This window comes from Polypterus senegalus, chromosome 5 (genome assembly GCF_016835505.1).
Source record: "Polypterus senegalus isolate Bchr_013 chromosome 5, ASM1683550v1, whole genome shotgun sequence".
NCBI lineage: Eukaryota > Metazoa > Chordata > Cladistia > Polypteriformes > Polypteridae > Polypterus > Polypterus senegalus.
In genome coordinates, this window is record NC_053158.1 from 130,819,366 (window position 1) to 130,842,909 (window position 23,544).

Genomic DNA, 23,544 nt, shown 5'->3' on the forward strand with positions numbered 1-23,544 from the left:
AAGAATGGTCAAAAATATCTCCATCCAGAATCCAGACACTCATCAAAGGCTATAAGAGGCATCTAGAGGCTGTTAAGTTTGCAAAAGGAGGCTCAACTAAGTATTGATGTAATATCTCAGTTGAGGTGCCCAAATTTAAGCACCTGTCTAATTTTGTTATGATGCATATTGCATATTTCTGTTAATCCAATAAACTTAATGTCACTGCTGAAATACTACTGTTTCCATAGGGAAGTTGCTACTTTGAAAGATCAGCCAATGATAAACAAAAATCCAAAGAGTTAAGAGGGGTTCCCAAACTTTTTTATATAACTGTATATGCATCCTGTTTACTTTTCCGTTTACAACTGCAGTCATGGATGGACCTTTACATTTTTCTAGGCACACCCCAAATAGCTAACTGTCTTACATCAACACTGCAGCTTCAGGCTGTGTATTTGTCTCTCCAATTCTGTTGTGTTCTGGCATTTCTTGTAACAAATGATGCTGTGTGCACATGAATATGAAGTGCCTTATATAGCAGCAAAGCTCTCAGTATGGCATAAAATCATTTGCTTTGAATTCACAGCAGTCATGAAACCACTGTACTATATACACACACACATATACCACATACAGACAGTTTAACAGCAGATGCACACTCAACTTACAGTGGTGCTTGAAAGTTTGTGAACCCATTAGAATTTTCTATATTTCTGCATAAATATGACCTAAAACATCAGATTTTCACTCAAGTCCTAAAAGTAGATAGAGAAACCAGTTAAAAAAATGAGACAAAAATATTATACGTGGTCATTTATTTTTGAGGGAAATGATCGAATATTACATATTTGTGAGTGGCAAAAGTATGTGAACCTCTAGGATTAGCAGTTAGTTTGAAGGTGAAATTCAAGTCAGGTGCTTTCAATCAATGGGATGACAATTAGGTGTGAGTGGGCACCCTGTGTTATTTAAAGAACAGGGATCTATCAAAGTCTGCTCTTCACAACACATGTTTGTGGAAGTCTATCATGGCATGAACAAAGGAGATTTCTGAGGACTTCAAAAAAAGAGTTGTTGATGCTCATCAGGTTACAAAACCATCTCTAAAGAGTTTGGACTCCACCAATCCACAGTCAGACAGATTGTGTACAAATGGAGGAAATTCAAGACCATTGTTACCCTCCCCAGGAGTGGTCAACCAACAAAGATCACTCCAAGAGTAATAGTTGGCGAGGTCACAAAGGACCCCAGATAACTTCTAAGCAACTGAAGGCCTCTCTCACATTGGCTAATGTTCATGTTCATGAGTCCATCATCAGGAGAACACTGAACAACAATGGTGTGCATGGCAGGGTTGCAAGGAGAAAGCCACTGCTCTCCAAAAAAACATTGCTGCTCGTCTGCAGTTTACTAAAGATCACATGGACAAACCAGAAGGCTATTGGAAGAATGTTTTGTGGACGGATGAGACCAAAATAGAACTTTTTGGTTTAAATGAAAAGCATTATGTTTGGAGAAAGGAAAACACTGTATTACAGCATAAGAACCTTATCCCATCTGTGAAACATGGTGGTGGTAGTATCATGGTTTGGGCCTGTTTTGCTGCATCTGGGCCAGGATGACTTGTCTTCATTGATGGAACATTGAATATTGAATTATATCAGAGAATTCTAAAGGAAAATGTCAGATATCTGTCCATGAACTGAGTCTCAAGAGAAGGTGGGTCATGCAGCAAGACAACGACCCTAAGCACACAAGTCGTTCTAAAAAAGAATGGTTAAAGAAGAATAAAGTTAATGTTCTGGAATATCCAAGTCAAAGTCCTGACCTTAATCCAATTCAAATGTTGTGGAAGGACTTGAAGCGAGCAGTTAATGTGAGGAAACCCTCCACATCCCAGAGTTGAAGCTGTTCTGTACGGAGGAATGGGCTAAAATTCATCCAAGCTGGTGTGCAGGAATGATCAAAAGTTACCGGAAATGTTTAGTTGCAGTTATTGTTGCAAAGGTGGGTTCACACCAGATACTGAAAGCAAAGGTTCACATACTTTTGCCATTCACAAATATGTAATATCCGATCATTTTCCTTAATAAATAAATGACCAAGTATAATATTTTTGTCTCATTTGTTTAACTGGTTTCTCTTTATCTACTTTTAGGACTTGAGTGAAAATCTGATGATGTTTTAGGTCATATTTATGCAGAAATATAGAAAATTCTAATGGGTTCACAAACTTTCAAGCACCACTGTATACAAACAAGTTACATGTTTCTTGTTTCAATCTTGGATGTGTGTAAAAAAAAAAACAAAAAAAAAAACAAGTTAATGTTTAATGTTTCAGTTTCATGGATTGTTGAGTCTGCTGTGAGTGCGCTGTATTCCAACACTGTGCTCTATCTTTGGCTTCTCCTTCCACTATATACTATTTTCTCTTTTCTTGATGTGTAAACCAGTGTAGACTTTGTGATAATTACTTAAAATTGTGTGAAAAACATTGTAATGCCATTTCTAGTCATTTTATATATGACGTTATCTACTAAAATCATGAGCCCACTGAAGCTGCAGAGTGCAGGATCAACTTATAAACTTTCATATTCTATGGTGGTATATTTCAAATCTCTTATGAAATGAGAATCATGGAGAGTGGCATGTTGGTCAAGTGCGCAGACAATATGCTTTGCACACATGACAATTAGTTTGAACTGATTACACTACTTTGCATTGTTTTTATCAAAGCCTTAGATATTCGAAAGAACTAAGCATACTGATATTATGGTATGCTTACAATTCCAAATAAGAATTAGCATTATGGACTTTCTGTGACATGTCAATGAAGAAATACTGGATAAATAATAAAGGTGGATTATGCCATGAAGTTAAAAAACAGTGAAAACAGACTGAAGTGCCAAAAACCAATTATGGAATTTTACAGCACATGCTGAGAATATGATCATACAAAAGCAACTGAGGATAAAATTTTTGAATAAGTACAAGTAATTGTTAACTTCACTGTTTCTTCTCAGTAGATATTTATTCAAACCCATTATATTTATGAAGTCCATGCTCTCATTCATCATAAGTAATGAAACAGTTAGAGTGACTGCAAGACATTTATTGGTATTATTTTTCTGTCCTAGAACATTGTGTTAGTAAGGTGTATCTCTAAACAACCAGTTTATATAGAGTGTGCATTTCTGCGCTGATTGTAGCGATTGTGGACAGACAGCTTTATTCATCATGAAAGTCATGGCTGAGAATCTGTATACTTTAAAACAAGTATCTGACAAGATGTTATGCAAAGTATCAAAGACTAATGACAAATGACAAAGTTGAAGTTAAAAGGTGATACTAAAGCAAAGCCGGGAGGAGACAGAGCTTGACTATATGTAACAAACTAGAATGGGGGAATAGAAATACACCAAAAGCCATCTAACAATAATAATATAGGTTGCAGTAGTAGCATAAATATTGTTTAGTTGTCTACAGAGACACACTACAATTCATCCCCAGGCAGCAACATTCAATAATATCAATTATAGTGGTGGCAAGAAAGGAGTATCTGAGGTGAAAAGTAAAAGCAAAAAAAAAAAAAAAAAACAAACAAAACACATTCTGCTGGGACTGAAAGGCTGCCATAGACAGAGATGATCAGTGAGCTGACGTGCAATATCTTTTCCCTACCTAAAAAAAAGCATTACACACTGTTTACAATATAATTTATGGTCAATCTCAAAGTGTGGATAAATACTCGATAATATTCTTGACTTGAAGAATTGAATATTTCACTAAGGTGTAAGACTTTTGTTTTCACTTTTGGATTTGTGCCCCTTAAAACACATACACACATTCACTCACACAAAAACAAACATCATTTTAGAATACAATGTAATATGGTAAATTACAGATTAAGTTTGGTAGTTTATTTTTGAAGTTGGGAATTATTTGTTAATGATGTATATTGATTGATGTTTCTTTTGAGCTTTATGGTTTTGTTCCACTTGTTAATGGGCTACTGAAAGGATGCCGTTAACCTTCAAAGATCTATTAAGCAGGACACACAAGTAGGCCTATTTTTTCCGCTGGCATGCTGGTGGGTACTGACATCTCTACATTTAAATCAAGCTGCAAATTCTTGAATGTTGAGGAGAGCAGGAAAGTGGAGGAGTAGAGATTAGTCTTTGATTCAAAGCTATAGATGCTCTTTTTTGGAGGCCAATAAAAGCAGCTTATGTGCAGTGAAAAGTGTTGAGAACTTCCTGTAGAGATTCCGCATGCTAGAGCTTCCAGAAAACGGTATAGCTTAATAACAGAGTGCCTGGGGGGGGGGGTTTGGGGCTGGGGTGCGGGTGTGGAGGAGTCAAAAGACAAAAAGTCCTTTTACAACGTTTAAAGTGAGTTATGCTGAGCCCTCTAGCTCAGAAAACCATGGAAATTCTGAGGTGTTAAATAGTGTATAATCTTACAAAGCATGAGAAGACCAGGACAGACCAGTATTTGACTAGGTGGAGTGCACGTGTGTAGAGCTGTAATGTATTTAAAAAACTCATATTGAAGCTTAGTGGACATATTAAATTTTAAAAAGTGACTTTACTTGAATTGGAGAAGTCTTTCTTACCATGCTCATTTGAATGTACTGTAACGTGGTTCACAAAAAAAAATTTATATATATATATATATAGCAAGACCCTGGCATTCCCCCAAAGGGTGCTTGACAACCCTCCCAACTGTGCTGTGCTCTGAAACTCTGTTAAAACAGGCAAGAATTGTTATCCACTGCCAGTTCAACTGCAAATTAGAAGGCTCACCGACGTAATGTATTTGGGAACATTTAAAACTGGCCATTGATCTGGCCATCTGCTCACTTTCGTCCAGAATGAATCTGCGAAGGAAGCTATCTGTTCTTTGAAGAAGGGAGCTAATGCAGGACAACTGCCAGCATCACTGCTTGTTTGCTGTGTGTTCGAGTGCTGATGTGACGGCTCCCCTTGGAATAAATTGCAAGTTCCTGTCTTCATAACAATAAAGCCGATTTTCTAAGAAGCTTGGACTCTCCTCCTTCTCTCTTGTGCACGTCTGAGACCAACACATCACAATATACATATATAAACAATGAACTTTTTAAATGACATACAATATTCCACTGACCATTTAACACTGATTTAGGCTGCTTACATCCCATATTTACAAGTCTAATACTTCACTTATATTAGTAGTTCAGTAAATCTAAAAAAATGACACTGCTTAATTCAAGTGTGGCATTTTTGAGACTTTTTCAAGATAAGACAGCAAATGAGCTACATTACATTGACTTTATAATATAAGACACTTGATATTCAGTGTGACATTTGTTTTCTTTATGTGATTTACTGAATTTGTCTGCTAATGGACAGATATGTATCATATTATAAATATGATTGCATAACAATTGTAAGAAAGTGTCTTCTGGGACACACTTCAATATTAGACAGATGAGTTAATTAGAATTTCACAAAGAGTACAATTTAACAATGTGTTTAATGAATGAATGAAAGCCATTCAAAACATGTCCATTAACAACTGTTATAACTGTATATTGGCTTTAACATGAAGTGGAATTACTCAATCACTTTATCCAATGCTAATAAAATTATATTCTACACAGGGAGTTAATTAACAACATTAATTAGTAATTAAAAACAAAAATGAAGGCACACATTTGATTATTTTTGATGGCTAATATAACACAGTACTCATACAAACTTATGGGGGTTGTGTTCATTCTTAGGCTTATTATGTTATACTAGCAGAATACCCGCGCTTCGCAGCGGAGAAGTAGTGTGTTAAAGAAGGTATGAAAAAGAAAAGGAAAAATTTTAAAAATAACGTAACATGATTGTTAATGTAATTGTTTTGTCATTGATATGAGTGTTGTTCTCATATATATATATATATATATATATATATATATATATATATATATATATATATATCTATACTAATAAAGGCAAAGCCCTCACTCACTCACTCACTCACTCACTCACTCACTGACTGACTCATCACTAATTCTCCAACTTCCCGTGTACGTAGAAGGCTGAAATTTGGCAGGCTCATTCCTTACAGCTTACTTACAAAAGTTGGGCAGGTTTTATATCGAAATTCTACGCCTAATGGTCATAACTGGAAGCTGTTTTCTCCATTTACTGTAATGGAGATGAGCTTGAACGCCGTGGGGCGGAGTTTCGTGTGACATCATCCTCCCACGTAATCACGCAGTACATAGAAAACCAGGAAGACCTCCAAAAGCGCTTAAGAAAACATGCATTATATAATTGAGAAGGCAGCTAAACAATAAGAAGCGGCGAAAGTGACATATACAACCATATTCATGAGTTCTGCTACTCGAAACAAAGCAAGGTGTAAACCTAAACTTTAAATTAAGTTCATAGACAGGCTACGCTGGCATTTCACATGCCCACAGGTAATGCGGGATACAAGTTTAATGAGCGGACGAGGATATAAACGAGTTTTGATCACTTTATAACTAAGTTAAAATTGTAGGTGAAGGGGTGTGCTTATGCAAATTCCGAGACTGTGTTTGTGGGGATTGACAGTTAAGGCGGGTGGGGAGTCACGTCATCATCTCCCTCCCATTCATCTCATTTGGCTCTGAGCTGAGCTCAGCTAACGCCGTCTTCGAAGCAACCGTCAGACTGCCACCAAATACTCACAGAAAAATCCACAAGTTAATACACACGCTGTCTCTATAGAGTTCCTCCACACTGAATCCTCCAGGCACTACTTACAAAAGGTTACATTGACAATCGTGTTACGTTATTTTTAAAATCTTTCCTTTTCTTAGCACAAGCACAGCTGAGAAGCTTGATGCATGTGCTCCATAACGCGTTAAAAATAATGCATTTAATCACACTTTGCATTACAAGCAAAGGGGAGCTTTTGTCAATGCATGATTTCCTGGTACACCGATTACTTTGATCAGCGCATCCCGATTCATTTTACCCTCGCACCACCTTAGTTTGAGAAGAAGTATGAAAAATAAGAGGTTAACACAGAAAAACAGATCACCAATTCAAGCTTTATGAATAATCGATTCGCCATCAATAATTGTTTTGGTAAAGCCATCCTCCTTCCATTTTATAATTTTTCTGCCACTAGCCATGATTAAATGAACGGTAAATAAAGTAAGAGCAAAGCGAGGGTGACTTATTTAGGCAGGCATATATATGACAGCAACACTCATGACAATGTCAATCATGTTACGCTATTATTAAAATGTTTCCTTTTCTTTTTCATTACTTCTTTAACACACTACTACACCGCTGGGGCGGGTATTTTGATATATATATATATATATATATATATCATATAATATATGAAAGACCTCCAAAGAGCGCTGAGACTTTTGATATCATGAACGTGTCTGCAAAACTGTGGTCTCCTGCCCTGCAAAAGTCGAGCAGCCAGCGCGTGCATAGCTGTGCCGGCCTTTGAGACGCTGACTGCGCTTCTGCCTTAAGTCAAAGTGAGCACTTTTAATTTTTTTCATCCTCCCCCTGCGCTATAGCCCAGACAAGTGCAAACACGGACCCCTTTTCTACACCACGGCAAAATAATATTAAGGCGATTCACACTTTCTTTTGCACGTATACGATTATGAGGTTCTCACCCCGGATTATGAAGACATGCACACGAGTGCAAGACTGACAGTGCCATCACAGCCGATTAATGGTGAGGACGTCTCACCAGTCTACACAAGACCCACCGCGACTGTCCCCAAAAGGCGATCATAACGTCAGCAAACACATCTCTATACTATATAAAAGAAAAGGCAACTTTCCTTTCTTTACACCTTTTTCCTTTTATCCCAAACCAAAGCCTTCTCGCTTAACACTGCAGAGGACACAAAACTAATTTTCTTTAAATGCCGGTAAGGCACATTACCAGAGGCACAAATTTGAACGCTCACATAGAAAATGTAATTTCTATACCACAGCCGTCGTGTAGCGCCTTTCAAAAGGGATCTACTACCGAGAGATGACCCATATATATTTTAGCTGCTGTTAGTTACTTACCTGTTGTGTTACACAGTCTTTAAAATGTAGTTTACCATAACCACTCCAGTAGTGCTCAATGTACCTGTAATTTTAAAACGTTAATGTTTTACTGTTTAATAACTTATAGACTATATTTTATTATTTCTCCCTTGCACTCAGTGACCAAAGCTATACACACACATATATAAAAGCTATACACACAAGTATATGTATGTGTATATGTATGTATGTATGTATGTATGTACATATATATATATATATATATATATACACACACACACACACACATACGTACGTACGTACATACATGCATACATACATACACAGATATATATAATTTGTGTGTGTGTATGTATGTATGTGTGTATATATATATATGACAGCAGCAATCCAAGCTGTGAGAAAACAGTAAAAAGGAGGCGTGTCAGACATCGTGGTACATTTTCTGATGCAGCTAGACGAAAAAAACTTTGTGACGCTGCCGCCAAATACACAAAACAATTACTTTGACAATCATGTTACATTATTTTTAAAATGTTTCCTTTTCTTTTCATAACTTCTTTAACACACTACTTCTCGCTGCCAAGCTGGTATATATATATATATATATATATATATATATATATATATATATATAGATAGATAGATAGAGATACAGTATATATATATATATATATATATATATATATAGATAGATATGAGAACAACATATATATATATATATATACGTATATAGATAGATAGATAGATAGATAGATAGATAGATATGAGAACAACACTCATATCAATGACAAAACAATTACATTAACAATCATGTTACGCTATTTTAAAATGTTTCCTTTTCTTTTTCATAACTTTAACACACTACTTCTCCGCTGTCAAGCGCGGGTATTCTGCTAGTGTATATATATATCCCATCTACATACTCGAATAATGGATACTTTATTCGCCATCAATGATTGTTTTGGTAAAGCCATACTCAGTGTATTCATTAGATGAACGGTAAAAAAGTAAGAGCGAGGGGAGGATGCAGACTGTAGTGCGCGTCAACTCTATCTGAATTGCGCGATCACATTTCAAAAAATATATCTTTTCAAGTTCTATTTAGTCCATATTTGTCAAACTCAAGGGCCACGGCCACATCCGGCCCGGGCGTAATTATATCCGCCCGCGAGATCATTTTATATACTGTATTATTGTTATTAATGGCCCAGGTATATGAAGCGCTGGTAACACAAACTACAGATCCCATAATGCAGCGCTTCAGCTGCCTTGCCGAACACTTACCACGTTAATCAAGTCTAGCTTATGATGTTGCAAGTTATTGCGAAGCTAGCTCACACGATGCTGGAGAGAAAAGTTCATTCTGAAAATAGAGCCTTTAAAAAGCGATGGGAGGCTGAGTATATGTTTACTGAACCCGTGTGTCTCATTTGTGGAGCTAATGTGGCTGTAATTACAGAATTTAATCTAAGACGGCACTATGAGACAAAACATCAGGGTAACCTGAATGCAATGCAGAAGATACAGAAAGCAGAATAATTAAATAAGAATCTGACACTTCAGCGGACGTTTTAACCCGTGCACAATCACAAAGTGATTTCAAGTGAAGCTGCTTTTATGGGAGACACAAATGCACCAGTGCAATTTGCCCCACTTTCCCTGTTGCCAAGTAATGCAGCCTCCAGTTAATCTAAAATGCCGCTGCAAGAATTATTACAAGAACAAGAAAATATGAACACATAACCCCAGTTCTTAAATCTTTACACTGGCTCCCAGTTAAGTTCAGGGCAGATTTCAAAATCCTCCTTTTAACATATAAAGCATTAAATGGCCAAGGTCCGGCTTACTTGTCTGAACTTATCATGACTTACAAACCTGAGCGGACATTAAGATCTCAAGATGCCGGTCTGCTTAGGATTCCAAGGATTAATAAAATAACAGTGGGAGGTCGAGCTTTTAGTTACAGGGCCCCAAAACTGTGGAATGGTCTTCCTGCTTCCATAAGAGATGCCCCTTCGGTCTAAGCCTTTAAATCCCGGCTGAAGACTCACTACTTCAGTTTAGCATATCCTGACTAGAGCTGCTGATTAACTGTACATACTGCATCTCTGTTGTTAGTCATTAGCACTATAACATAAGTAACATGAATAATTATATTTGAATACTAACCCTCACCTATTCTGTTTCTTTTCTCTGTACCCAAATGTGGCCATTGGTGCCACGGCCCACCTGCCAAGTTGTTTGCCTGCCTATGGTAAAGTCATCCCTGATGGAGGATCACAGGAATCATGGGAAAGAGGGGTCCTTTCATCGGAGCATCGTTTCAGCCGTGGCATGGCCAAATGGAGATGCAGCTAGATGGATGAGGTCTCCAGGACTCTAAAAATATCCAAACCTAATTATGTCATATCATCTACTGTTAAACCGTAATTCTAAAATTTTTATTATTATGCTGTCTTAAGGAATTGTTCTGTTGTGTATATTGTATTGTATTGACCCCCTACTTTTGACACCCACTGCACGCCCAACCTACCTGGAAAGGGGTCTCTCTTTGAACTGCCTTTCCCGAGGTTTCTTCCATTTTTCCCTACAAGATTTTTATTGGTAGTTTTTCCTTGTCTCTCAGAGAGTCAAGGCTGGGGGCTGTCAAAAGGCAGGGCCTGTTAAAGCCCATTGAGGCACTTCCTGTGTGATTTTGGGCTATACAAAAATAAACTGTATTGTATTGTATAAACTGTAATGTTAAACCAAGTCGTCACTACGGTGTTCCCAAATACGCACTTTGCTGATAAACTGAGTGCACTGAGTTTGCACGGCGCTTTGGTGACTTTGAAGAACAAAAAAGTCCTTCTACATGCGGCTCGAACCTTGTGCATGTTTGGTAGCACATATCTGTGTGAGAAGCTCTTCCCAGTGATAAAGACTAACAAAACAGCACACATGAGTCGCCTCACTGATGAGCACCTGTAATCCATCCTGAGAATCTCCACAACACAGAACCTCACACCAAACAGAAACGAACTTGTTGCCAAAAAAAGATGCCAGGCGTCCAGCTCTAAAATGACATATGAGCAAAGAAAACTGAATGATTTGATTTGTTATTGCTGAAAGGAACACATTTTATTTATATTTCCAGGTTTTGTTATGCAGCATGTTCATATTTGAATTTGTATAATTTTGACAGGATATATTTTTATGGAGAGCAAAATCTTTTGGGATATTTAAAATCTAAGTTTATTTTTATATAAAATTACATAAGAGTAAAGAAATTTGAATGTTTGTTCTTTTAATGTTTACTTTATTTCTAACTTGTATAATTTAGACATGATATATTTTTATGGAGAGCAAAATATTATAAGTTGTTTAAGGTTTGAGTTGATTTATTCACGAATAATATTCCTGTCTGTTTTTACCATTCCTACCAAAGATATTTCTGTCGACTAAATAAAAATTCCTTCTATTTAAAATTTAAATAGAACTTAAACAAATACGATAGTTCATAATATCCACGCAGACTTGCACGTAAGAGCGGGAGTTATCCATTTTAACAAGCAGCGTATTGCACTGATACAAAATAGCTGTGTGTGTATATATGTAGATATGTATGTATATGTATATATATGTTTATATATGTGTGTGTGTATGTATATATATATGTATTTGTGTGTATATATGTGTGTGTATGTATATGTATGTATATATGTAGATATATGTATGTATATATGTGTATATGTATAGATATGTATATATATATATATATGTTTATGTGTGTAAATATATATATATATATATATATATGACAACAACACTCATCACTCACAACAGTGACAAAACAATTACATTGACAATCATGTTACGTTATTTTCAAAATGATTCCTTTTCTTTTTCATTGCTTCTTTAACACTAGAATTACCAGAGCCTACTAAAAAACTCGTAATTCCGTCCCACCTTAAACTGCTTCTTAAATCCCTTCACACCTCTTCGCCAGCCCTTTGTCTTCTAAATGTGCTGATAAAGAGAAGTCGGCTATTCCATCCCCACCAATTTAGAACGCACGAACTTCTCTCAGCTCATGCCTTGATTGAGTATCTGGGAGTGAAGTGGAGTTTTAGAGTGAAATAATAGATCGTTGTTTGGAACACACGCATTTCATGTCTGTTCCGTTTCTACAGTAATCTGTGTCAACACATTGTTAAAACAGAAACGTTTTTTTATATTCTAGTAGTAGATGACAAAATGTAGGCATAAACTATATAATGTATGAAGCCTGAAGTCCAAATAGCAAAGAAACATTTTCACAAGAATAACACAATTGCACTTTTATTCAAAATATAACTGCAGAAACAAAAAGCCGCCTTAACATGCGACATTGACACCAGTTTACTGTAACTGACTCCGTGGCTCAATAGACTCAGCCCCGCTTGAATAAAGGTCGCGGGTTCGATCCTGCGCCCCTCCGTTTTGAGAAGTAAACTGCTCTTGTCTTACTGTTTTAGAATAAAAGCATACATTTGATTTCAGTCTGTAACAGCCGGTGCAGTTTATGATCCTTGTAAAGGTTAGCTTTTTTTTTTTTATTCACTTTTCACACTCTCAGTCGCATTCAGAATCAATCCATACAACCCCATCTGACACGGCTGTTTTCACTAAAGACGCGCTATAGCTCTGCAGTGTACCACGATGCATACTAACGACAATCCCCCAAGGGTTCTGACACACAAACGCTGGCGAAGCTGCCTTCTTCGTATCTCACCGTCACTTGATTTTCTTTTATTCAGTTTTATTGAGTGTTCCTGCCAGTCCCCGCATGTTGCTGTATGCTTTTTCTTTTGCACCCAGGACATGCAGAGGAAAGAATGGTAAAGACCAGTAACCGGCGCTATATGCAATCATCAGACACTCCCCATCTGCCCGTGTCGCTCAAACACAGGAACATATATTAGTGTAAAAGTATAACAAAAGTGCACTTTTATTCAAGTGCACTTTTTCCATCGCTTTTCCTGTAAGAAGCAATGTACACACTTCTCTCTATGCTGTGGTTTCTATTACACACCTGAAAGAAAGAGACAATATATGTGAAAATATAATCGCACTAATGCAATATTATTTGAAAACGAACAGCGTCAGATCAGGTGTGAATTTATGCAGGAACTGGAAATTCTCTGATGCGGGACCTTCCCCCAGGGAAGAAAGTACAGTGTCAGGTGCTCATTCAGTGTAATAGAAACCATAAGCACAGAGAGGTGTGTACACGCAACAAGTACACGTGTCATAAATGTAGGAAGTACGGTCCTTGGGTGTGTGGGAACTGTTAATATTTGAATGTGATGATTTCATATAGCATGGAATGAAAATCTGCACTTCTTAGCATTGCACCATGCAAGATGTCGTATCAATCGCCTACTGTAACTTGCTTTCTTTTTCTTGGTTATACAGGTAGTTTTGAATAAAAGTGCACTTGTTTTGTTTGCGAAATGAAGTGTCTGCGTGCACTTTCGTGGCATTACGTGTATTTTTTGAGCATGCCCGTTTGAGCAGTATAAAAAGTATTGAAAAGTATAACAAAACAACGGGCAGATGGAGAGTGTCTGATGATTGCATATAGCGCCGAACTTACTGCTCTTTACTATTCTCTCCTCTGCGTGCCCTGGGTACAAAAGAAACAGAATACAGGCGCTATAGCTCTGCAGTGTACCACGATGCATACTAACGCCCCCACCGGTTCTGACACACAGGCGGCTGGCGAAGCTGCCTTCGTATCTCACCGTCACTTGATTTTCTTTTTATTCAGTTTTATTGAGTGTTCCTGCCAGTCCCGCATGTTGCTGTATGCTGGATAGAGAGAAGTGTGTACACTGCTTCTTACAGGAAAAGCGATGGAAAAAGTGCACTTGAATAAAAGTGCACTTTTGTTATACTTTACACTAATATATGTTCCTGTGCTTGAACGACACGGGCAGATGGGGAGTGTCTGATGATTGCATATAGCGCCGAAGTTACTGCTCTTTACCATTCTTTCCTCTGCATGTCCTGTAGTACAAAGAAAAAGCATACAGCAACATGCGGGACTGGCAGGAACACTCAATAAAACGAAAAGCAAGTGACGGTGAGATACGAAGGAGGCAGCTTCGCCAGTGTTTGTGTGTCAGAAACGGGGTGATTGTGCGTTAGTATGCATCGTGGTACACTGCAGAGCTATAGCGCGTCTTTAGTGAAAACAGCCGTGTCAGATGGGGTTGTATGGATTGATTCTGAACCCGACTGAGAGAGTGAAAAGTGAATAAAAAAAAAAGCTAACCTTTACAAGGATCATAAACTGCACCAGCTGTTACAGACTGAAATCAAAAGTATGCTTTTATTGTAAAACAGTAAGACAAGAGCAGCTTACTTCTCAAAACGGAGGGGCGCAGGATCGAACCCGCGACCCCTTGATTCCCAAGCGTGGGCTGAGTCTATTGAGCCACGGAGTCAGTTACAGTAATCTGGTGTCAATGTCGCATGTTAAGGCGGCTTTTGTTTCTGCAGTTATATTTTGAATAAGAGCAATTGTGTTATTCTTGTGAAAATGTTTCTTTGCTATTTGGACTTCAGGCTTCATACATTATATAGTTTATGCCTACATTTTGTCATCTACTACTAGAATATAAAAAGTTTCTGTTTTAACAATGTGTTGACACAGATTACTGTAGAAACGGAACAGACATGAAATGCGTGTGTTCCAAACAACGATCTATTATTTCCGCTCTAAAACTCCACTTCACTCCCAGATACTCAATCAAGGCCTGAGCTGAGAGAAGTTCATGCACGTTCTAAATTGGTGGGGGGACGGAATAGCCGGCTTCTCTTTATCAGCACATTTAGAAGACAAAGGGCGCTGGCGGAGAGGTGTGAAGGGATTTAAGAAGCAGTTTAAGGTGGGACGGAATTATGAGTTTTTTAAGTAGGCACTGGTAATTCTAGTGTTAACACACTACTTCTTTGCTAGTATATATATATTTCTATACATATATACACATACATATCTTCATATCTATATACATATTATTTACATATCTACATATACACACATATATATATATATACACATACCTATCTACATCATATATATACACACACACAAATTATATATATGTGTGTATGTATGTATGTATATATATATACATATACACATACATACAAACATACACACAGGTATATATATGTGTATATATATATATGTGTATGTATATATATATATATATATATATATATATATATATATATATATATATATATATATATATATATATATATATATGTGTCTATATGTGTGTATATAGCTTTGGTCACTGAGTGCAAGGGAGAAATAATAAAATATAGTCTATAAGTTATTAAACAGTAAAACATTAACGTTTTAAGAAGTACAGGTACATTGAGCACTACTGGAGTGGTTGCGGGTAAACTACATTTTAAAGACTATGTAACACAACAGGTAAGTAGTACCAACAGCAGCTAAAATGTATATGGATCATCTCTTGGTAGTAGATCCCTTTTGAAAGGCGCTACACGACGGCTGTGGTATAGAAATTACATTTTCTATGTGAACATTCAAATTTCTGTCTCTGGTAATGTGCCTTACCGGCATTACCAGAAATTAAAGAAAATTAGTTTTGTGTCCTCTGCAGTGTTAAGAGAGAAAGGCTTTGGTTTGGGATAAAAGGAAAAGGTGTAAAAAAAAGGAAAGTTGCCTTTTTCATTTATATAGTATAGAGAGATGTGTTTGCTGACAATATGATCGCCTTTTGGGGACAGTCGCGGTGGGTCTTGTGTAGACTGGTGAGACATCCCTGCCATTAATCGGCTGTGATGGCACTGTCAGTCCTCCACTCCTGTGCGTGTCTTCATAATCCGAGCTGATGACCTCATAATCGTATACGTGCAAAAGAAAGTTCGAATCACCTTAATATTACTTTGCCGCGGTGTAGAAAAGGGGTCCCGTGTTTGCACTTGTCTGGGCTATAGCTCAGGGGGAGGATGAAAAAAATTAAAAGTGCTCACTTTGACTTAAGTCAGAAGCGCAGTCAGCATCTCAAAGGCCGGCACAGCTATGCGCGCGCGCTGGCTACTTAACTTTTGCTGGACAGGAGACCCCAGTTTTTGCAGACACGTTCACGATATCAAAAGTCTCAGCTCTTTGAGGTCATTATATATATATATATATATATATATATATATATATATATATATATATATATATATATATAGCAAAATACAGCAGCGAAGAAGTAGTGTGTTAAAGAAGTAATGAACAAGAAAAGGAAACATTTTAATAATAACGTAACATGATTGACATTGTCATGAGTGTTGCTGTCATATATATGCCTGCCTAAATAAGTCACCCTCGCTTCGCTCTTACTTTTTACCGCTCATTTAATCATGGCTAGTGGCGGAAAAATTATTAAATGGAAGGAGGATTACACTGAGTATGGCTTTACCAAAACAATTATTGATGGCGAATCGATTATTCATAAAGCTTGAATTGGTGATCTGTTTTTCTGTGTTAACCTCATATTTTTTCAGACTTCTTCTCAAACCAAGGTGGTGCGAGGGTAAAATGAATTGGGATGTGCTGATCAATGTAATCGGTGTACCAGGAAATCATGCATAGGGCAAAAGTTCCCCTTTGCTTGTAATGCAAAGTGTGATTAAATGCATTATTTTTTAACACGTGTGGCAGTGTGACAAAGTTGCTTCGAAAGACGGCGTTTGCCGCGGAGCTCAGCTCAGACCGAAATGAGGTAAATGGGAGGAAAGAGATTGATGACGTGACTCCCCCACCTGCCTTAAGTGTCAATCCCCCACAAACACAGTCTCTCGGAATTTGCATAAGCACACCCCTTCACGTGCAATTTTAACTTAGTTACAAAGTGATCAAAACTCTCGTTTATATCCTGCGTCCTCTTATTAAACTTGTATCCTGCATTACCCGTGGGCATGAGAAACGCCAGCGGCAGCCTGTCTATGAACTTAAAGTTTAGGTTTACACCTTGCTTTCTTTCCGAAGTAGCAGCACTCATGAATATGGTAGTATATGTCACTCGCTCGCTTATTGTTTCGCTGCCTTCTCAATTATATAATGCATGCTTTCTTCAGCGCTTTTTGGAGGTCTTCCTGGTTTTCTACGCACTGCGCTGACAGTCAGTTCACGTGATTACGTGGAAGGCGTGATGATGTCACACGAAACTCCGCCCCCCACGGCTTTTGAGCTCAACTCCATTACAGTAAATGGAGAAAAATACCTTCCAGTTATGACCATTACGCGTAGAATTTCGAAATGAAAACTGCCCAACTTTTGTAAGTAAGCTGTAAGGAATGAGCCTGCCAAATTTCAGCCTTCTACCTACACGGGAAGTTGGAGAGTTAGTGAGTGAGTGAGTCAGTCAGTCAGTGAGGGCTTTGCCTTTTATTAGTATAGATTATGATATTACTATCACAAAAATAATAACTTTTTATATACAAAATTTTTTTCAAACATCAATGTTATCCTCTTCAAAGTAGTTCCCTTGGGCAGCTACACACCGATAGAGACGTTGTTCCCACTGTTGGTGGCAGCGCTGGAAGTCTTCAACCGGTATGGTCTTCAGCATGTCCATTACACTCTTTTGGATGTCTTCTAAAGTCCCGAAATGACGTCCTTTAAAGACATTTTTCAGTTTAGGAAAAAGGAAAAAGTCACACGGACTGAGGTCAGGTGAATAAGGGGGCTGGGGAAACACAGGAATGCCTTTTGAGGTCAAAAATTCTGTTATGGAGAGGGCAGTTTTTCGGCACCATTTTGGCACAGACCTTTCGCATGTGCAAATGTTCAGTCAAAATTTGATGAACGGCAAATCTATTCAAATTTAATTGTTCACTCAACATTCTTAATGTTAAACGACGGTCTGATCTCACAAGAGAGTTCACACATTCGATGTTTGCATTGGTTTTCGAAGTTGAAGTCCTCCCTGAACGGTGTTCATCTTCAACGTGTTTTCTGTCTTCCAAAAATGATTTGTGCTAGCGAAAAACTTGAGCTCAGGATAAAGAATGTTCCCCATAGGCCTGTTTTAACTTTTCAAACGTCACACTTGTCGTTTAATGGCACAACATTGCTCCAAATTCTGCTGTTCCATTTTGCGTGGACCACAACCAAAACACAACCGCTAATAGCAGTCACAAAAATCACGTAGTTAACGGAAGGAGTTGAAACTCGCACTGAGCTATGGGAGGGTACTGATACACATGCTCTATCAAGGACAACAGCGCAGCGTTGCCAGATCGCTTGCAGTGTTGCCAGTCTCATTACTTTTCTGCCACACCTCGTATGTCTCATATGAAACAGTACTTGCGCCCTTTAATTAAGCATCTGGTTAAAGCAGTTTAGATGACAATACATGCAACCAGATATTTCCTGCAGGTAACCGATCCATCTCTCACAGAGCTATGGAGAGGTTTTGGTTCACTCCTTGGGAAAAGTTGTGAGTTTTAAACATGAATTACTCAAGAGATTTATAAATGGACTTTCATAACAACATTCCAAAATGGAATTTGATGTAGATTTACATATGCATCCCTGCATGACAGTACAAGCAATTCAGCTTCTGCTCACAGTGGAACGACCTGATGTTCTACTTAACAATCCTGTGATACTGAATTTGATCCATGCTTTCATCCGTTAAGAGAGGTGACAAGCGACACCACCAGCACTATCATGCCTGCCCATTTTACTTCAGATAACAGTATTTGCTTTATCCATACCTAAAAGTGTCACTCTGGACTCTTCTGTCTATAGAACATTGTTAAAGAACCTCTGAGGGTCATTCATTCAAATTCACTCATTGGGGGTGGGTCACGAGTTCGCGGTGTGGCACTCACAATATCTTTGCCAGAGGACGAAGCTCTAGGTCTTTAGAGACCTGATACTTCATGTTTTGCAATACGACTGAGACATGGTTGCTATCCAGTGACCTGAGATGAAGACTGGACTCCTTTGGTACAGTGTCTGTTTGGAGAATCCTTGGGTACTGCTGGTTTGACTTTATGTCGAACAAGAGGTTGGTCACGGAGTGTCGAATGAGGCACATAAACCTGTATTGTGAAGGAGCATCAGTTACGTCATTATGGCCATGTGGTGCAATTCCAAGAGGGTGATCCAACTCGCAAAATCCTCATTGTGAGGATCTGAGCGGCTGGACCAGGACGAGGAGATGTACACGTAACTCCGGGCTGCGGCAGGTAGATGGTCATTTCCGGAGGGTGGGACCGGAGTGCATCTGCCCTTTGCCAACTGGAATCCCAAAGTGTTCTGTCACTTGGTGGGTGTGGCAACATTCTGTACAGTGCATGCTCCTAACCTGACTTGACTGATCTTGAAGAGATTTTCTCAGGACGACTACTCCTGGGTGAGAGGGACTACTGTCTAAAATGTTCTCTATTTGGACACTATAGTACTCACTGGTTTGTTGTAGGCCCATATCCACATAAATGTCTCCGTAACCCTCTCCAAACGGGGGGACCTTAATGAGCCAGATGCTTTCAGGAATGCTGCCAGCTTAAGTCAAATAGTAAGGGAAATATTAATGAGGTTTATTTTGGGCAGGGCAAAAAAAAAAAATCAGTCCAGATTATTAACAACACAACTAAGCCTAATTATTTAAATGAGCAAAGTTTACTGAAAGGAACGTCTCACTAACAGAAACACCATTTTCAACTATCTTGTCAAAAAAACAAAATAAAAACACCAAACTGTGTACTTTTCAAAACCTGATCTAAGTCTGCAACACATGGAAAGGTCTGATGAAATTTACTGTGGAAACATGAAAAATTGCAGGAAAACTAAACAGAGAGCAAATACGTGTTTGCAGCTATAACACATTATATGTAAGCACATATCCCAGTTGTTTATACAGCCAGTAGGTACATTTAAACATCCTGCATTGCACAATTGAGACAATCATAGCGTAACATTTTTGGTAACTTTCAAATTTACTTCCTACTTTAAGATGTAACTAATTTTATTTACTATCATTTGTTTGCTCAGGAAAACACAATATAATATAGGTAATGGATAAGGCAGGAAATTAGAACCCAATATTGAAAATACCATGTTAAGAAATATTGGAATACTGTACCATGATTTGGGGGCCCATCCATGATTTGCTCCGATACACGAAACAGGCTAAAAATAAATGGATGTAATGTACACTGTACACCAGAAAGAGAAAATAAAATTTGGAAATATAATTGAGAAAATACTAAAATGATGATGTATTTAAGAGTATTATTTCAATCCCGGTTGTACATTTGTTTGCTTTTATGGTCTAAGGAATACTTATTGTGACAAGTTTTTTTTTTTTTTTTAACCTTCATGAGCCTTCAACCTTTTTAATTGTTCCATTATTGGTAATATAAATAAAAGTATCACAAAGTATATTTAGAGCAGCTGTTTGAAAAAGTGAGTTAAATTACATCTTTAGCAGTCCTTTAATTCTTTCCTTTAATTTTATATGAAATTCCAGAGTTGTATGGATCTGGAAAGAAGGGAGACTATTCACTGTTGACTGATAGATAGTGAGGGCTTTTTGCTACTGTCTAACCCTAACCCTGTAAAGACTTCATTTGATAATAATCATAAAGGAAATGAGACACATTGCTCTGCTACCATGAAAATGAGTAGTCACAGCATTTTAAATACAAAACACTTCACAGTTTAAGATGCAGTTAAACAGCTCAGTTGCACCACAATCAGAAAAAATGTTTGTAATGTAAATATGCTAACATCACTTCTAATTACTTGATTTGGAAAAGGTGTAACATGTCGATAATTACAGACAAATTAACAGAATTAAGGAAACATCTTGAAGTCATGTTATTGAACAAACAGATGGTATTTTAAGGCACAGTTCATAATTCATAATTTATTTTCCAGTTAATTTAAATAAAAATAGTTCATTTCAGAATATTCGTTCAGAAATAAAGGTTAAGGCAACCCATTAGAAAATGATCAGAAATAACTAATGAATCAAACCTAGTAAATAGATTAACAATTATCAACAAAATATAATGCTTTCTGTAGAAGAATTTTCCCAATACTTCAGACATGAACATTATACATTGGTCAGCCACAACATTAAAACCACCTGCCACATATTATGTAGGTCCCCATTATGCTGCCAAAACAGCTCTGACCTACTGAGGCATGGACTTGTTTATCAACACATAACACAGATTGAGATCTGGGGAATTTTGGAGGTGAAGTCAACACCTTGAGCTCTTTGGCATGTTTCTCAAACCATTCCTGGACAGTGTGGCTGGGTGTATTATCCTGCTGAAAGAGACCGCTGGCTTCAGGGAACACTGTTGCCATGAAGGAATGTATGTGGTACAACCACAAGGTATAATGACAACCTTTGCACAGTATCAGCTGCAACCAAATGGCCAGGGGATGGGAGAAATGAGACAAAGTCAATGAGGACTGTTCCAAAAACAGAATTCTGGTTTATTCCAGATGTGTCAATAACTATTTACAGTAATGTTTTGTAAATATACACAGATCAATGTAAGAACATTAACAAAAACAAGAAAAATAAGTGCAGGTGCTATATAAAGTAATTATAGTGACTCCAAAGCAGAAAGTGATGAAAACAAAATTCAACAAAAAGGGGGTTTCTTCCTCATTCTTCTTCAACAAAAACTATATACAAATAGGAAGTAAACTAATATATACAAACTTAAAAGCTCTTCTCTCTGCTCTAAGTGCTCAGCAGTGAACAATTAATTGTCTGCAACCCTGAAGACCGGTCAAAAGAAACACGACCCTTGGTAGTCTGGACTTCGGTTTTACACTACACCACTAGCACTTCTGCCTAGCCAATCATTATTTAAATCTTCTGGAGACCCCCACCAGCAAACTATGCTGAGTCATGCACCTTATGCCCTCCTCTGATCAGGTGCAGTGTCACTATTTTAAACCATCCTTACCCTGTGCACACATATGTGTTTGCAACCATGTCGCACCAGCTACTTATTCACCTCTACAGGTAAATTACCTGTGTGCTAGCAGCCTCTTAATTGTAGCACTCTACTCCTTCCTTCCAGCAGCGGCTTCAGGCATGTGCTTTGCCGTTGGGCTGCTTCAATTTGAAAGCGCACCTACAGAGAAAATAGTGAGACTGGACATGTGCCTCTGAGTAGTGCTGGTTCAAACACGAAGAAGCCTTGTAGACCTTCAAATCAGTGGGCGACTCAAAAGGGGGCACCATGATAAGTTATAAATAGCTATAATAATCGCTACTTTTCAGTTGTTTTCAGACTCAGGTTATCACAACGATTTTGCAACAATCTTTAGGTAGGTGATACATGTCAAAGTAACATCCACATGAATTTCAAGACACAAGATTTCCCATTGACCAGAGAGTATCCTGAATTCCATCAGCTTGCATTCTTTCCTGAGGGCATCCTGCTGCCATCTCTTCCCCAGGTAAACAACACGCATGTACCCGGCCATTCACATGATCTAAAAGAAAATGTGATTTGTCAGACCAGACCACCTTCTTCCATTGGATCATGGACAACTTCTGGTGCTCATGTGCCCATTGTAGGTGCTTTTGGTGGTGGACAGGAGTCAGCACGGGAAGTGTGACTGGTCTGTTACCACACAGACCTATACACAGCAAGCTCGCGATGCACCATGTGCTCTGACACCTCTCTCTCATTGACAGCATTAAGTTTTTCAGCAATTTGTTCTATAGTAGGTCTTAAGTGGGATCTGGCCAGATAAGCTAGCCTTCACTCCCCATGTGTATCAAAGATCCTGACACCAGGTCCCCAAATGTCTTTCACTGGGCCACTTTTGGTAAATATTAACTACTACATGCCAGGAACACACCCACAAGACCTGCCATTTTGAAGATGCTCTAACCCCACTCATCTATGCATCACTATTTGGCCCTTGTCAAAGTCGCTCACATCCATTTTTCCTGTTTCCAACACATCATCTTCAAGAACTGACTGTTCACTTGCTGCCTAATATATCCAACCCCTTGACAAGTGCCATTGTAATGAGATAATCAATGTCATTCATTCACCGGTCAGTGTTTTTAATGTTGTGGCTAATTGCTGTACAAGTGAGTGACTACATGCAAAATTCAAAGAAGCAGAGTACTATTGCAGACTAAAAATGTGTACAAAATTGAGCAGTTTCATGGAATGTCCTCAAAGCATTCTTTTTCCATTCTCCATACTTGACCTAATATAGTCTCTGTGCTTGATTCTATACTTATTCTTCAAATTAAGAATATTTTGGTATTTAATCTGGTACTCCCGCATCAATATCACATCTAACTTTCACATGACCTAATGAGATTCTTATTTAGCTACTGAATATTCCAAAGTGACATCAATTTGACTGTGATAACACAGATAATATCAAAATGATAAAATGTAAAACATAATCTACAGGAAGGTTATATGAAAATACACTGCAAAGCTG

General features: G+C 37.9%; 1 long non-coding RNA gene across 3 annotated transcripts in view; it reads right to left on the bottom strand.

The window, feature by feature from the left end:
• The window catches only part of LOC120529504, a 128,976-nt gene that overhangs the window by 13,390 nt on the left and 92,042 nt on the right, over positions 1–23,544 (bottom strand). Inside the window, exon 1 of one of the 3 annotated variants that reach the window (XR_005633762.1) lies at positions 19,510–19,601. The exons of the other annotated variants lie outside the window; for them this stretch is intronic. This is a non-coding gene — a long non-coding RNA (uncharacterized LOC120529504). Of the gene's footprint in view, positions 1–19,509; positions 19,602–23,544 lie in introns of those variants that run through there. 3 annotated transcript variants of the gene reach the window in all.